Source organism: Bison bison, unplaced genomic scaffold (genome assembly GCF_000754665.1).
Source record: "Bison bison bison isolate TAMUID 2011002044 unplaced genomic scaffold, Bison_UMD1.0 scf7180017864077, whole genome shotgun sequence".
NCBI classification, from domain to species: domain Eukaryota; kingdom Metazoa; phylum Chordata; class Mammalia; order Artiodactyla; family Bovidae; genus Bison; species Bison bison.
In genome coordinates this window covers 592,413-608,463 of record NW_011494649.1, presented here as the reverse complement: position 1 = coordinate 608,463, position 16,051 = coordinate 592,413, and the positions used below count along the sequence as shown (strand labels likewise).

Below are 16,051 nucleotides of genomic sequence, written 5' to 3'. Positions count from 1 at the left end.
CTGGTGGACTTGTCCTACAGTTTCCTGAATTTGTATAGATTATTTCTTATTTGCCTTCTTCTTCCCTGCTTTTCCTATTCTCATTTTGCTCTATACCTAATACTCACCTCAGACCCCCTTTGCTCTGATGACCCATTTGGACCTGCCTCTGTGGTTTGAACTCAGCATTATCCCATGGACAATATTTTGCTGTTCAACTTCTGCCTTTGAGCCTTGAGGCCTCAGGTAAGAGCTACATTTAACCCTTCCAGCTCTCCCATTAGAGACTGAGAATCAAATATCTTCCCAGTTTGCCCCATTGGGACCTCCATTCCTCCTTTTCTGCCTTTCTCCCTGCCTGCCTCCCTCCTTCATCCCCTGCTTCTTTCCTTCCTTATTCCTTCCCTGCTTTCTTCTTTCCTCTCTACCTCCCTCATTCTGTCCCTCCTTCTTTTTGTTCCTTCCAAAAAAACTTGTTTAGGATATACTATGTCAGGCACTGTACTTGGCACTGGGCATAAAGTAAACAAAGTTAGTACATTGCCTGCCCTCATGAAGTTTTGGGTCTTGTGAGTGTAAGGCAGTAATTACATAATCACACACATGCTTAGATAATTAGAATGATGCTAGTACAGTGAAGGAAAATAATACTCTATAATCAGAGAGCAAAACATGGGATCTAACCTGGCCCAAGAAATCAGAAAGACCCTTTCTTACGAAGACTCGAGAGATGAGTATACATTAGTCAGGGAAAGGGGGAAGAAGAGTTTTTAGAAAAAGGGACTGTAGGCTCTAAAATGAGAAGGAGTTTGGCTCATTGCAGGAGTAGAGAGGCCAGCACAACTTGAGGGAGGGGAGGAGTAGCTGTAGCACCAACTCTGAAAATAGTGGAAGAGCCAAATCGTGCTCTCCTTCTAGGTCTTACCCCTCCAAAGCTATTGGAAGTCACTAAAGAGTGACAGGGTCATATTCATGTTTTAAAACAATAATTATTTTGTGGATGCATTGGAGGGGGCAAGAGTGGCTACCTGCTTTGGTGGGATGGGTAATGTCCCTGTCTTGCTCAGTTCCTCACATCTAGGCGATGCAGCCTTGTAGGGCATGAGTGAGGAAGTCAGCCATCAAATAGCACTGAGGTGAGCCCAGAGCTATTGATGCCCCCAAATCCCCAGACCCTGGCTTGATGTCCCTCTGTGGCTGCTGCTGCCAGCCTGAAAAATTCACAGGGACTCCATTCAGGATGTTTTGCTCCTTCCTTAAGTGAAGCTATATATGGAGGTGCTGTGCTCTGCTCCTCAAGAAAAATGGAATACATTTTGCTTCCAGTTTCACACCAGGCAGGCAGGCAACTCCCTGCCCATCAGTGTAGACAAATCAGCTTATACTATAATGAGGCAGGCTGAATGTGTATGTGTGTGCTTCTGGCCTATAGAGGACTAGTTCTCAACATAAGGAAGTCATTTGATCCTGCACTGGGGCACAGCAAGGGAGTGAGTTTCCTAGGCCCCTGACCTTTGTAAAGAAAGGTGGTTAGTATTCACAGATAGCTGAGGTTGTGGGATGACTACTTCCATGACAAGTATGGAGAGGCAGTAGGCAGCTTGGTGGGCCAGACTACAGTTCAGCAGATCCAACTGCTCACTAGGCCTCAAGCTTAACTCTGAAATAGTGGAGCTGTTTCAAATCATAAAAGATTATGCTGTTAAAGTGCTGCACTTAATATGCCAGCAAATTTGGAAGACTCAGCAGTGGCCACAGGACTGGAAAAGGTCAGTTTTCATTCCAATCCCAAAGAAGGGCAATGCCAAAGGGTGTTCAACATACCACTCAATTGCACTCATCTCACATGCTAGGAAAGTAATGCTCAAAATTCTCCAAGCTAGGCTTCAACAGTACATAAAGGGTGAATTTCCAGATGTTCAAGCTGAATTTAGAAAAGGCAGAGGAACCAGAGATTAAATTGCCAACATCTGTTGAATCATAGAAAAAGCAAGAGAATTCCTGAAAAACATATGCTTCTGCTTTATTGATTATACCAAAGCCTTTGACTGTGTAGATCACAACACACGGTGGGAAATTCTTAAAGAGATGGGAATACCAGACCACCTTACACCTGAGAAATCTGTATGCGGGTCAAGAAGCAACAGTTAGAACTGGACATGGAACAACAGACTGGTTCCAAATCGGGAAAGGAGTACGTCAAGGCTGTATATTGTCACCCTGCTTGTTTAACTTCTATGCAGAGTACATCATGAGAAATGCTGGACTGGATGAAGCACAAGCTGAAATCAAGATTGCCAGGAGAAATATCAATAATCTCAGATATGCGGATGATACCACCCTTATGGCATAAAGCGAAGAAGAACTGAAGAGCCTCTTGATGAAAGTGAAAGAGGAGAGTGAAAAAGTTGGCTTAAAACTCAACATTCAAAAAACTAAGATCATGACATCCAGTCCCATCACTTCATGGCAAATAGATGGGGAAACAATGGAAACAGTGACAGACTTTATTTTAGGGGGCTCCAAAATCACTGCAGATGGTGACTGCAGGCGTGAAATTAAAAAAGATGCTTGCTCCTTGGAAGAAAAACTGTGACCAACCTAGACAGCATATTAAAAAGCAGAGATATTAGTATGCTGACAAAGGTCCATCTAGTCAAAGCTATGGTTTTTCCAGTAGTCACATTAAGATGTGAGAGTTGGACTATGAAGAAGGCTGAGTGCCGAAGAATTGATGCTTTTGAACTGTGGTGTTGGAGAAGACTCTTGAGAGTCCCTTGGACTGCAAGGAGATCCTACCAGTCAATCCTAAAGGAAATCAGTCCTGAATATTCATTGGAGGGATTGATGCTGAAGCGGAAACTCCAATACTTGGGCCATCTGACGCGAAGAACAGACTCATTGGAAAAGACCGTGATGTTGGGAAAGATTGAAGTCAGGAGGAGAAGGGGATGAGAGTATGAGATGGTTGGATGGCATCACCGATTGGGTGGATGTGAGTTTGAGCAAGCTCCGGGAGTTGGTGATGGACAGGGAGGCCTTGCCTGCTACAGTCCATGGGGTCACAAAGAGTCGGACACAACTGAATGACTGAATTGAAGTGAACTGTGCATAAGCCTCTTTTCTGTTCACTGATGGGCAAAAAGCCTTGGTAACCTGTGACTACTGAGCCCACTTCTTACTGGGCTGCAAATGGGGGAGAATGCCAGGAGAGCAGTGTTTCCACCATCTGCCTCTTCCACCAGCTCCCCCCACCCCCAACCTAGAAGCATAAGACTTACCTATCATATTCTTTGCTTTGTCTAAGCTATCTGTCACCAACATTGCCTATGCCCCCACCTTCAGTTCCTTTGATAATACACTTGAACCTTGGCAGTTTATGCAGGCCAGGACATGAAGTTACCCCAACACTGTGAGCACAACTGATTTATACAAGTGTTTGCTGCCCACAACCTAAGTTCCTTCCAAACAGGCATACTTGCTTCCTACATCAGAGACAGGATTCTCCACATATAGATGCTATGCTTTCATGATCCCAGAACCTGTATTCTTGCTAAAGGAAAATCAGTGGGAGCTCTGCCTCTATCAAGATTACCTTCATCTCAACCTAGTCACCATTCAACATTGACCTCCCAAGGAACAACTCCAGAGAACTTGTGTTTTTTTTGCAAAGCTAAAATTCTCAGAGCTTTTATAGTGTCAACTAAATTGGAAAGATCACTGAGTAGGAAAATAGCCTTACAGATGCTTTTCTTTGAGTCAAATATTCAAGGATACCAGTAGACTCGAGGAACACTTTTGTTCATCTTCCACTGATTAATAGAAATAATTTTATTTATTCTCTTGGAGCACCCTATTCTGAATGGTTCCTTATTAAACTACCTCTCAGTTAACCGTCTCATTTCCCTCTGAGGGAAATGTATTTAAGAGTCTAAAGATATATCCCTTGGACTTGCTAAACTGCTCAGCCTTTCATGTTATGCTCCATGAGGTGTCAGCAGATTTGAAGTAGAAGATTCACACCCAGTATTGTCTTATATAATGATTATTTGTCATCTCTTCCTTGATAACCCTCAAAATTTGCTTCTTTAAGAAAAGAAAAAGTATGTCTGGTTCAAGCTTGAGTCTTCATACCTCAGCTAAAGACTTCATTTACCTCTGTGCTTATCAAGACTTGAAAGTGGTGCTTCAACTGTGGTGGGGGTCATCTTGTTACTGTGACCTCTGCTTGAGCTGACTTTCTTGAGAAGTTGATCCTAATTGGCAGAAATGACTGCATAGGAACCACCCAGGCCTTTGAGACATGCAGCTTTATTCTTCAAGTGTTGGTGTTCCTAGACCTCCACAACTTAGAACAATAGTTCTCAAACTTTATTGCACATCTGAATCACTTGGAGGGATTGTTAAAGTGCAACGGTGTGCCTCAGCCCCAGAGTTTCTCATTCAGTAGATTCCAGGTCGGGCGCAAGAATTTTCATCTCTGACAAGGATCCAGGTGATGCTGAATCTGCTAGACTGGAACCAAGAACCTTTAATTAGTGCACTGGGTCAGAAACTTTAGTACTCATTGCTAGTAGAGGCTGCAGTGTGTCCAGCGGTCATCCTATTCCAACTCAAGCTCCAGTGTAGACAGTGGTTTCTTGCTTACACCCAGGATCTGTCCTCAGGGAGCTTCCATTCTAGTGGAGGAAAACAGAGAAATAGCATGTTAGTCAGGTAATAACCAGATGAGACCCAGGGCTTGTGTAGAAGTGAGAGGAACAGGTAGATACTTGTTTTAACCCAGAGAGAGATGTTTCACAGTATGAATCCACCAAATCATAGTAACTCATTTTCAATTCTGGTTCTAGTCCAAAGGACGTCTTGGTGATCCTCTGGTATGATGCTCCTAACTTCTTCCAGCCTCTGACCCTTTGCATTTGCTATTCTCCCCCATCCAAACAACAGCATGGTTTTCTCTCTCGTTTATTCGGACTTCTTCCTGGAATGTCATTTCAGCAAGATCTTCCCAGAATACCCTACTTAAGATGGCACCCTTGTTGCTCCCCTTCTTTGCCCTGCTTTATTTTTCTTCAAAGCACTTGTCATCACTACTTGACTAATTTGTTCATTATCTGCTTTCCTCCCTATTATGTAGGCTCCATAAGGACAAATGGGATGTGTTTTTCCAATCCTGGATCCCTTTGAGTCTAGAATGGTGTCTAACATGTAATAGGTACTCAATATTTGTTGACTGAGCACATAAAACCTATAGTATGCTATTTCCTGTTCTCCAGGGCTAGAATCACACCCGGATAACTGGCATACCTACTTCTCATTCCTAGATGTCTTGGGATACTGTCACTAGCTATCTTCTCATCACAGTGGTCTAAATATAGATATGTATCCTTTCCATAGTCATGACACCATCCTAGTGGAAGTGAATGGACTCAGGAGTATGCCATACAACATCCTCTTTATTGTCTTTAATCTATACTGGCCTTTAGTAATCAGTGTTCAAGCGATCTGTCCTCAAGAACTGCTCAACTTCCTCGCAGTACTGTCTAATGTTATCCCAGTTTGAAGGGTCCTCTCCAAAGCTGTCTATCTCTTCATTTCCTACCATTACTTAACAGGGTTAATGCATAGAGTATATGAACCAAGGTACTTTAGAATACCTCAGCTGGTTTACTCAAGTGCTCTTCCTGTCTAAGTACTATAGAATTCTCCTTAAACATCTTATACTTCTCTCCCCTAGAATGCCTTCTTTTGTAATAATTATGACTTTTTGCCCCTACTGTTTGCCTGGACTTCATGCCAACACCCCAATAGCTGTCTGATACCCAGAGAGCTCTGAGAAGTCTAAGAGGACCTTTTGGATGCCTCCCTGTACTTTGAGGATCTGTGTAAAGAATATGTCTTTGATTGCTTAATAACAAGATATGACATATAAGGGGAGCTCTCATAGAAGATAGTTCTCTTTTGTGCACATTAGCTTTACCTGATGTGCTGAAAACAAGAAGACCACCACTAGATAGGACACAGTATAAGAAATAGTAGATTTTAACCATGTGGCATTCTATGTCCAAATGACTTTCTTCTTATGGGTTTACCTCTTATTTTCCCCTTACTCTGTGCCAAGTTCTCTAAAGCCTGAATTCTAGCTACCAATCCGAACAACTGAAAAAAGCTGATTATATTTTGGAAAAAATTCTAGACTTCCAGCAGAACCCTAACTAATTCCTCTCCTAAAGTCATTAGAATGGACATAACCCCCCACCCTTCACCCCTTGAGAAGTTTGTTTGAGAACCCCAGGTTCTTTTTGAGTGCAAACTCAGGAAATTTCAGTGTTCTCTGGAGGAGGGATCCACAGTGTCCTTTCCAGCCGCCTTAAACTATACCAGAAATGAAAATAATCTTATGATGAAAGCAAATTCAGCTACTGGCTTAGTTTAGTCGCTTTGAGATGTGTTTTGGCACCAGCTCTTGTTTGACTGCCTAACATGCTGCTTTGTTTTATGACTCCTGGTCCTTACGCTGCTAAGCTGTGCACTTTATTCCTTACTCTTTCCTTAGGCACCCTAAGGTATGACAATGTTTAGACCCCTTTCTCAAAGTCTTCTTCCTCAGTTACCATATTGTGTTTACCCATAAGCTCCACACACCGGCACCCTGCCCGGAAGGATGCTTCTCAGCCTCGCCATTAGAGGCCTGAGGATTAGGTATAAGATATATAAGTATTTTCAAGAATTTCCCAGATCTCAAAATTCTCTTATGTCATCAGTCTACCATCAAATTATACGTCCAAATTTTGAATCATTAGTCAACCAAAGCTCGCTAACATGCCCCTTCCAAGTCGTTAAGGTTCCTGAGAAACTATATTTGAAATTTAAAAGTTGTTTGATAAACAGAAAATTATGAAAAAATAAAATGTGTGGTCTTGGAGTTTAAGATTAAGGAAAATCCATTTATAAGGAGCTATCATGGTTTTATCATATCGTCCATCTCTCTAATGCTGGAATATATGTCCTCTGGTGTTCTCTCAAACAGCTTTATTTGGAAATAAATAAATACTACTAGAGTCTTAGTATCCAGGCCCCATTTTTTTTTTTTACTCCATGTGCCCTCAATTAATATATTTTTGTCATAAAAATTTGATATATTACAATTTGTGATGGAATTATTGATTTCTCAATTATCTCCCAGGTCCAGTGAAATATAAACTTCTTTGAACCTTTGATAGTCCCTCTAGATGATAAGCCTCATGAGAGCTTATTATACCTCAGTACCTGGCACAATGACTGGCACATAATGAGTCCTCAATAAATATTTGTTGAGTATATGAATAAATTAATAATAAATTGGGTTTCTCAAAATTCTTAGGAAGACATTTATAGCCATTTCTTAACACGATGCATTTCTTCCATTAGCTACTCTCTATATTGTGTTGGCTTTTTACTAATTTAGTGCTCAGAAAGGAACATCTTCAGTTTTGGAGATTGCACTAGGATGACAATAGGCAAGGCCTAGTACTTCTGAGAAAATTCTTTTCTGTGACTCCCACCTCCAGCTGACCTGAAGTTTCCCCAGGTGCCTTTTGAGATGATATTTCTTTGAGTGGTCCTCATGGGGGTGATTGCTCCCTGGACAGAAAAAGGGATCTAAAGGATCAAGTATCTGGGGATAAGGCTAGGAGTAAATGACATTTCCTTGTCTTCACCTAAGTAAGGTAGACTCAGAAATGCAGTGATTCATTAAGAACTCCTACATTAAGATGTAGAAGTTAGTAGTGGGTAGAAAGAGGAAGGGGTGGACTGACTTAAATTTCAGCCTTTATATTCCCTTTTGGAATTAAAAAGCCCAGAATGTATGGGCAGCTCTTCCAGCTTCTCCTTTTTCAAATTTTAAATGCAGATTTATCAAGATATAAATCACATATCATAAAATTTATCCATTTAAAATGTGTAATTTGGATTTCTATCTACCAGTTCCCCATTCTAGTCCCCCAGCTCCAGTACAAGGAGCTTGAAAGTCACACTCCATGCTAACAACAAGTAATAGTAAAAAAAAGACTGAAAAGCCAGTAACTCTTCTTGAATCCATAAGAGCGGGGAGGACACGGGGCAAACTGCTAACTCCAAAATTGGAGAGACAAGCAAGTGAATACAGTTCATCACAGCTTCCTGGAGCAGAGACCCATGAGTGGAAACCTTGGGAAACACCGAAGGGTAGGAAAGCCTGAACTGTAATTGACAAATTGCTGGAGACTCAGTGCAGACAACTCTAGGAGTTAAAAACTATAGGAAGATCCAGTCAAAGGGGTGCCCTCACAATATTGTGAGATTTACTCCCAGGAGTTTGACCAGATTCACACAGTAAGTATCAGAGAAAAATCTGGTTGGGCTTCCAGCAGGGGGAAGAGAAGAGGAACCATTCTGAACTAAACCAGAGTATTACGAGTTTTAGCTTGTATTTCTCACCTCAAGACAAGCCAATAAATTGAGAGGCGAGTTGATGTGGCAAGGAGTAACAGCTTTATTTGGAAAGCCAGAAGACTGAGAAGATGGTGAATTAGTGTCCCCAAGAAAACATCTTCCCTTAGGTAGGATTCTGGCTTCTTTCTATAGTAAAAGGAGGGTAAATTCCAGTTTCCTACATACATTAGTTTCTACCTTGCTGTAACCATTCACAAGTGGGCCTGGTCAGGAGGTTTCATGTGAGCTAAACAAAGGTATATTGGCGTAACATTTATTACACAGGAGGCAGAGTTTTCAGAGATGGGCCATTATGTATGCTAAGTCTCTTCAGTCGTGTCCGACTCTGTGCGACCCCATAGACGGCAGCCCACTAGGCTCCCCCGTCCCTGGGATTCTCCAGGCAAGAACACTGGAGTGGGTTGCCATTTCCTTCTCCAATGCATGAAAGTGAAAAGTGAAAGTGAAGTCTGTGTCTGACTCTTTGAGACCCCATGGACTGCAGCCCACCAGGCTCCTCTGTCCATGGGATTTTCCAGGCAAGAGTACTGGAGTGGGGTGCCATTGCCTTCTGTATAATTTAAGCCTATAGACAACATCCCTATAGTGAGTAACTTGTAGCAAAAGCAATAGAATACAAAAGTTAAAAGTAAAAGAAACATCCAATATGGAGTCAGATTTGTTCTTCCCTGTTACAAGAATGCTTTGTTCTTAGCAAGGCCTGCCTTCAGGAGAAACTAGTTAACCAAAGCCTAACTTACCAGAGTAAGTTATCAGAGTCTAACTGATCCGAGGAAGGGTAATACCGAAATCCAGCCCACTCTAGCTGTCCTATTCCATCTAAAGCGGGCAGGGAGGAAAAAAAAAAATCCGAGAAACACTTGTGAAATTCGTAGTCCGGAGGCATAGGCACCGTAAAAGGCTGAAACCTAATCACAGGACGATAGAATGCTTTCCCTCCCCAACACCTCACCACTGCATTATTAAGGCCCATTTACAGCACTTTCTTTTACCCAGTATGTCATATCTGGCTACCAAGGAAAAATTATAAGGCATATAAAAAGGAAAAAAACAGTGTGAAGAGACAGCAAACATCAGCACCAAACATGGCAGGGATGTTAGAATCATCAGACCAGGAATTTTAAGCACCTATGATTAATGTGCTAAGGGTCCTGGTGGATAAAATATCAATAGACGGCAAGTAGGAACAGACAAGCAATACAAGCAGAGAGATGGAAATCTTAAGAAAGGGACAAAAAGAAATGCTAGAAATGAAAACCCCTGTAATGGAAGTGGAAAATGCCTTTGATGGACTTCTTAGTAGACTGGGCATGGCTAAAGGAAGGTCTCTGGGCCAGAGGATATATCAATATAATCCTCAAAAATTGAAAAACAAAGTAAGACTGGAAAAAAACCAACAGAATATTGAAGGACTGTGGTACAACTACACCAGATGTAACATATACATAATAGGAATACCAAAAGAAAAGGAAGGAAGAGAAGAATTATTTGAAACATTAAAGACTGAGGATTTTCCCAAACTAATGTCAGACATTAAATTACATACCTGGGAAGCTCATAGAACACCAAACAAGCTAAAGGCCAAACAAAAACACCCCTATACCTAGGCATATCATTTTCAATTACAGAAAATTGAAAATAAAATTCCTGAAAGGGGGAAAAAGCACCATACTTATAGAAGAACAAAGATAATAATTATATCTGACTTCTCCACAGAGACCATACAAATAAGAGAGTGGCATGCATGCTCAGTCACTTCAGTCATGTCCAACTCCTTGCGACCCCATGGACTGTAGCCTGCCAGGCTCCTCTGTCCATTGGATTCTCCAGGCAAGAGTACTGTAGTGAGTTGCCATGCCCTCCTAACCCAGGGATTGAATCTGTGTCTTTTAAGTCTCCTGCATTGGCAGGCGGGTTCTTTACCACTACTGCCACCTAGTGGAGTAAATATTTTAAATGTTAAGAGAGACACCTTCCCCTCCCCCCGCCCCCACCACCAATCTACAATTCTGTACCCTGTGAAATTATCCTTCAAAAGTGAAGGAGATATATGTGAGACAGCAAAAAAGACACATATGTGAAGAACAGACTTTTGGACTCTGTGGGAGAAGGCAAGGGTGGGATGATTTGAGAGAATAGCATTGAAACATGTATATTACCACATGTGAAATAGATCGCCAGTCCAGGTTTGATGCATGAGACAGGGTGCTCAGGGCTGGTGCACTGGGATGACCCTGAGGGATGGAATGGGGAGGGAGGTGGGTGGGGGTTTCAGGATGGGGAACACATGTACACCCATGGCTGATCCGTGTCAGTGTATGGCAGAAACCACTACAATATTGTAATTAGCCTCCAATTAAAATTAATTTTTAAAAAGTAAAGGAGAAATAAAGATTTTAAGGGGATGAGATGATTGGATAGCATCACCAACTCAATGGACATGAGTTTGAGCAAGCTCTGGGAGATGGTGAAGGACAGAGAAGCCTGGTGTGCTGCAGTCCATGAGGTTGCAGAGTCAGACATGACTGACAGGACAGTCATGACAGACATGACTGAGTTACTGAACAATAGCAACAGTAAAACCAAATTGAGGGAATTTTTTTGCCCATAGACCTGCCTTGCCAGAAATGTTAAAAGCAGTTCTTCAGAGAGAAGAAAAATAATATAGGTCAGAAACTCAGATCTGTTTAAAGAAGAGCATCAAAGAAGGAATAAGTGAAGATAGAACAAAACCTTTCATTTTTCTTAATGGATCTAACAGCAATTTGTTCAAAATAATAGCCACAGTATATTCACTTATGTACTCTTATGTGTTTATCATGGGCTTCCCAGGTGGCGCTAGTGGTAAAGAACCCGCCTGCGCCTGCCAATGCAGGAGACATAAGGGACAAGGGTTCAGTCTCTGGATTGGGAAGATCCCCTGGAGAAGGGCATGGCAACCCACTCAAGTACTCTTGCCTGGGGAATCCCATGGACAGAGGAGCCTGGCAGGCTACAGTCCATGGGGTTGCGAAGAGTTGGACACAACTGAAGTGACTTAGCATGCATGCACCCATGTGTTTATCATACATATGCTTATTTATGTTTATATATAAGTAAAATAAATGACAGAAATGATACAAGGGATGGGAGGAAGGAATTAGGCTTATTTTGTTGTTATAGGTATCATATGACTTGTGAAATGACATAGTGTTATTTGAAAGTGGACTAGAATTAGTTGCAAATGTATGTTGCAAATTCTAGGGCAACCACTAAAAAAAAGTAGAAAAGTATTACTGCTATGCTAAGAAAGGAGGGAAAAATAGAGTCACATAAAATACTCCATTAAAACCACAAAAGGCAGAAAAAGAGTGGAAGACAAAATAGAAACAAAAAACAAGGACAACAAATAGAAAATTGTAATGAATATGGTATATATTAATCCAATACTCATTTTGAATGTCAGTGGTCTAAATGTACCAATTGAAAGATATATTGTCAAAAGTTGATCTGAAAACGTGACCCAACTGTGTTGTCCACAAAAAACCCACTTTAAATATAAAGCTATTTATAGATAAAAAGTAAATGGATGAGAAGAATATTCCATGCTAGCACTAATCAAAAGAAAGCAGGGATGGTTGTATTAATTTTAGACATGGCAGAGTTCAAAGAAAAGTTAACAGGGATGAAGATGGGCATTACCTAATGATAAAGGGGTCAATTCTCCAAGAAGATCCAATTCTTAATGTGTATGTGCCTAACAACACAACATCAAACTACATGGGGCAAAGACTGATAGAACTAAAAAGAGAAATAGATGAATTAACTATCACAATTAGAGACTTCAACATCTTTCTCTCAGAAGTGGACAGATACAGCATACAGAAAATATGGACATCAGTGATCTCAACGCCATCAGTGAACTGAATAGTATTGATTTCAGCAATTTGTCCAACAATAGCTGAATATAAATTTTTCTCAAGGTGACTTGATTCACCCATGCATTCATTCATACATACATGGTAACATATTCATCATGACAGACCACATTCTGGGCTATAAAAAACATCTTAACTAATTTAAAAGAACAAATTATATAATTGCTGCTTTCAGATCACAGTGGAATTAAACTAGAAATCAGTAACAGAAAGATAACTGGAAAATGCCCCAATACTTAGAGGTTAAACAACACAAATCTAAGTAACACTTTAGTCAAAGAAGAAATCCCAAGATAAATTTAAATATATTTTAAACTAAATAAAATTAAAAGCACAATTTATTAAAATTTGTCAGATGCAGAGAAAGCAGTGCTTAGAAGGAAATTTATAACATTGTGTGGATATATCAGAAAAGCAAGTGATCTAAATCTCATAGTATCCTAAGTTTCCATCTTACGAAATTAGGAGAAGAACAAATTAAATCCAAAGTACTCAGACAAAAAAAAATTAGAACAGAAATCAATAAAATTGAAGACAAAAAAATCAATAGAGAAAATGTAACTAAAGCTAGTTTTTAAAAAAGGTCAATAAAGTTAATAAATCTCTGGATAGGTTAACTAAGAAAAAAAAAAAAGAACACAAATTGCTAATGCCCAAAATGAAGGAGGGGACATTGCTACAGATCCCGTGAAAATTAAAAGGATGATAAAGGAATACTACGAACAATTCTGTGCCCACAAATTTGGTAACCTATGTCAAATGGACCAATCCCTTGAAAGATACAATCTGCCAACATTCACACAAGGAGAAATAGATGATTTGAATAGGTCTGTATTAAAGAAATGGAATTAATAATAACCTTTTCATGTACTTATCGGTTGTTTGTATATTTTCTTTAGATATATGTCTTTTCAAATGCTTGCCCATTTTTCTTTGTTACTATCACAACTTTATTTGATATTTCATTGAACAGAATATATTTTTTGAAATTAATAGACTTTGTTAGAGCAGTTTTAGACTTACAGAAAATTGAGCAGATTGCACAGTTCCCATATATCCTGGCTGTTTTCTGCTCAGTTTCCCCTATTATTAACATCCTGCATTGGTGTGGTACATTTGTTACAATAGATGAACCAGTATTGATGCATTATTATTGACTAAAGTCCATACTTGACATTAGGGTTTACACTTTGTGTTTTATGATTCTGTAACTTTTGACAAATGCGTAATGTCATGTATCCTCCATTATAGCATCATACAGAATAGTTTCACTGCCAAAAACATCCCTTGAGTTCCGCCTATCTATTGCTCCATCTCTACTCTGAACCCTCGGCAACCACTGATCTTTTCACTGTCTTTATAGTTTCACCTTGTCCAGAATGTCATATAGTTGGAATCACATAGTATGCAGTATTTTCAGACTAGTTTCTTTCACTAAGCAGTATGTTTTAAGATTCCTCCGTGTCTTTTTCTTGGCTTTGTAGGTCATTTTGTTTTATTGCCTTATTTGATGGATGAACCACAGTTTGTTGGAGAAGGCAATGGCACCCCACTCCAGTACTCTTGCCTGGAAAATCCCATGGATGGAGGAGCCTGGTGGGCTGCAGTCCATGGGGTCTCAAAGAGTCAGACACAGACTTCACTTTCACTTTTCACTTTCATGCATTGGAGAAGGAAATGGCAACCCACTCCAGTGTTCTTGCCTGGAGAATCCCAGAGACAGGGGAGCCTGGTGGGCTGCCGTTTATGGGGTCGCACAGAGTCGGACAGGACTGAAGCGACTTAGCAGCAGCAGCAGCAGCAGCCACAGTTTGTTTATCCATTTACCTTTGGAGAGACATTTTGGTTGCTTCCAGTTCCTGGCAATTTTGAACAAAGTTGCTATTAAACATTTATGTGCGGGGTTTTATATAGGTATAGTTTTCAACTCACTTAAATACCTCAGAATATGATTGCTGGATCATATGGTAATGCTATATTTAGCTTTGTAAGAAACTGCCAAAGTATCTTTAAAAGTGACTATACCATTTTACATTTGTATCAACAAAGAGTTCTTGTTGCTTCACATTCTTGTCAGTATTTGGTACTATCAAGTTTTCGTTCTAATAGATGGTAGTGGTCTCTCTGTTTTAATTTGCAGTGCCTAATGACATGATTTTGAGCATCATTTCATATGCTTATTTGCCATCCGTCATCTTTGGTGAGGTATCTGTTAAGATCTTTTGCCCATTTTTAAATTGGTTTATTATCTTTTTATGGTTGGGTTGCAAGAGTTATATGTTCTCAATACCTGGTCCTTTATCAGATATATGATTTGCAAATATTTTCTCCCATTCTATGGGTTGTCTTTTCACTTTTTTGATGGCAACATTTGCAGAAAGTTAATTTTGTGTAGTCATGTGTTTTTATCCTGTGACTTGCATTGGCACTTGCACTGTTACTGTTTGCAGTATGTGCAGATGCAGAAACAAAAGTAAGCAAGAGGCGGGGCGGTAAAAACAGCAAGGAGATGAGAGATGGCTGTGGAGAGGGGTTGAAACAAGGCATGGGTGGAGCAGTGGAAAGAGTAAAGAGGAACTGGGTAAAAGGATGCACCTCTTCCTCAAGTAGTACTTGATCCATGTTCCCAGGATGGATTCTTGCTTTGTAGCCCAACAGATACGATTGCCTCACTCTCAGAATCCTGCATCCCCTTCTATTGCAGGCTTGAGAATGAGGCTGTCAAGGCAGGGTTCTTGCCTCTTAGTTTAGCGACTAAACAACGAAAACAACTCTCATTCCTCGCTAGGTTCCCTGTATTTTCTCTGAGAAAGGTATGTAAATACAAAAGGGGTTTTTGACGTCCCTCATGAGTTTGAGGAAGCTCCGGGAGATAGTGAAGGACAGGGAAGCCTAACGGGCTGCGGTCCATGGCGTCGCAGAGTCAGACCCGACTGAGCGACTGAACAACTACATAGCATATGTCAATACCAGTGATCAATGTTCCTCAAGGGCAGGGATTCGGCTCAGACGGTAATGAATCTGACTGCAGTGCAAGAGACTCGGGTTCAATCCCTGGGTCGGGAAGATCCCCTGGAGGAAATGGCAACCCACTCCAGTATTCTTGCCTGGAGAAGTTCATGGACAGAGGCTACGGTCCATGGGGTCGCAAAAAGTCGGACACGACTGGACGACTAACACTTAACAAAGTGACAGAGGTGGGAGACAGTCGACAGGGCCAGAGAGGGAGGCTTATTTTTAGTTGCGGAGGATGTTTGAATGCAGAAAAGCCCCAGCTAGGAAAACTGTCTCTGAGGACAACAAGGGGAGGAACTAAATAAATTCTGGCTCCCACTGTGTACCGGAGCTGATGGCTCCCGAGCTGGATGTGGGAACCCTTTGGGGAGCGGAGAAACTAAGCCCCTGTCACGTTTGTGCTGTGTTCTTAAGGGGGAGGGGGAAGGGGGAAGGGGAGGAGAAAGGCGAGCAGAAGCGGGAGGAGCCTCGCGGCCCGCATCAGCTTAGTGGAGGATGAAAAGCCTCTCCTCTTTCCCCTCCCCGGCTGCCTCCACCTGGCTCCTCCCAGTGTTCGCCAAGCTCCCCTCCCCCTTTCCCCAAGGACAATCTGCAAAGAAGCCCTGGCGGAGGAGAGCTAAGACTCTAAGGCAAGAGGGGCCCTTGGGTAAAGAGCGAGGGGGATA

General features: G+C 41.2%; 1 protein-coding gene across 1 annotated transcript in view; it reads left to right on the top strand.

The window, feature by feature from the left end:
- Nucleotides 1–15,879: 15,879 nt before the first annotated feature.
- Nucleotides 15,880–16,051, top strand: part of PFKM (phosphofructokinase, muscle) — a 24,770-nt gene continuing 24,598 nt past the window's right edge. Inside the window, exon 1 of the mRNA XM_010837499.1 lies at nt 15,880–16,015. The gene's annotated coding sequence lies outside the window, so the exon portion shown is untranslated. The remainder of the gene's footprint in view (nt 16,016–16,051) is intronic.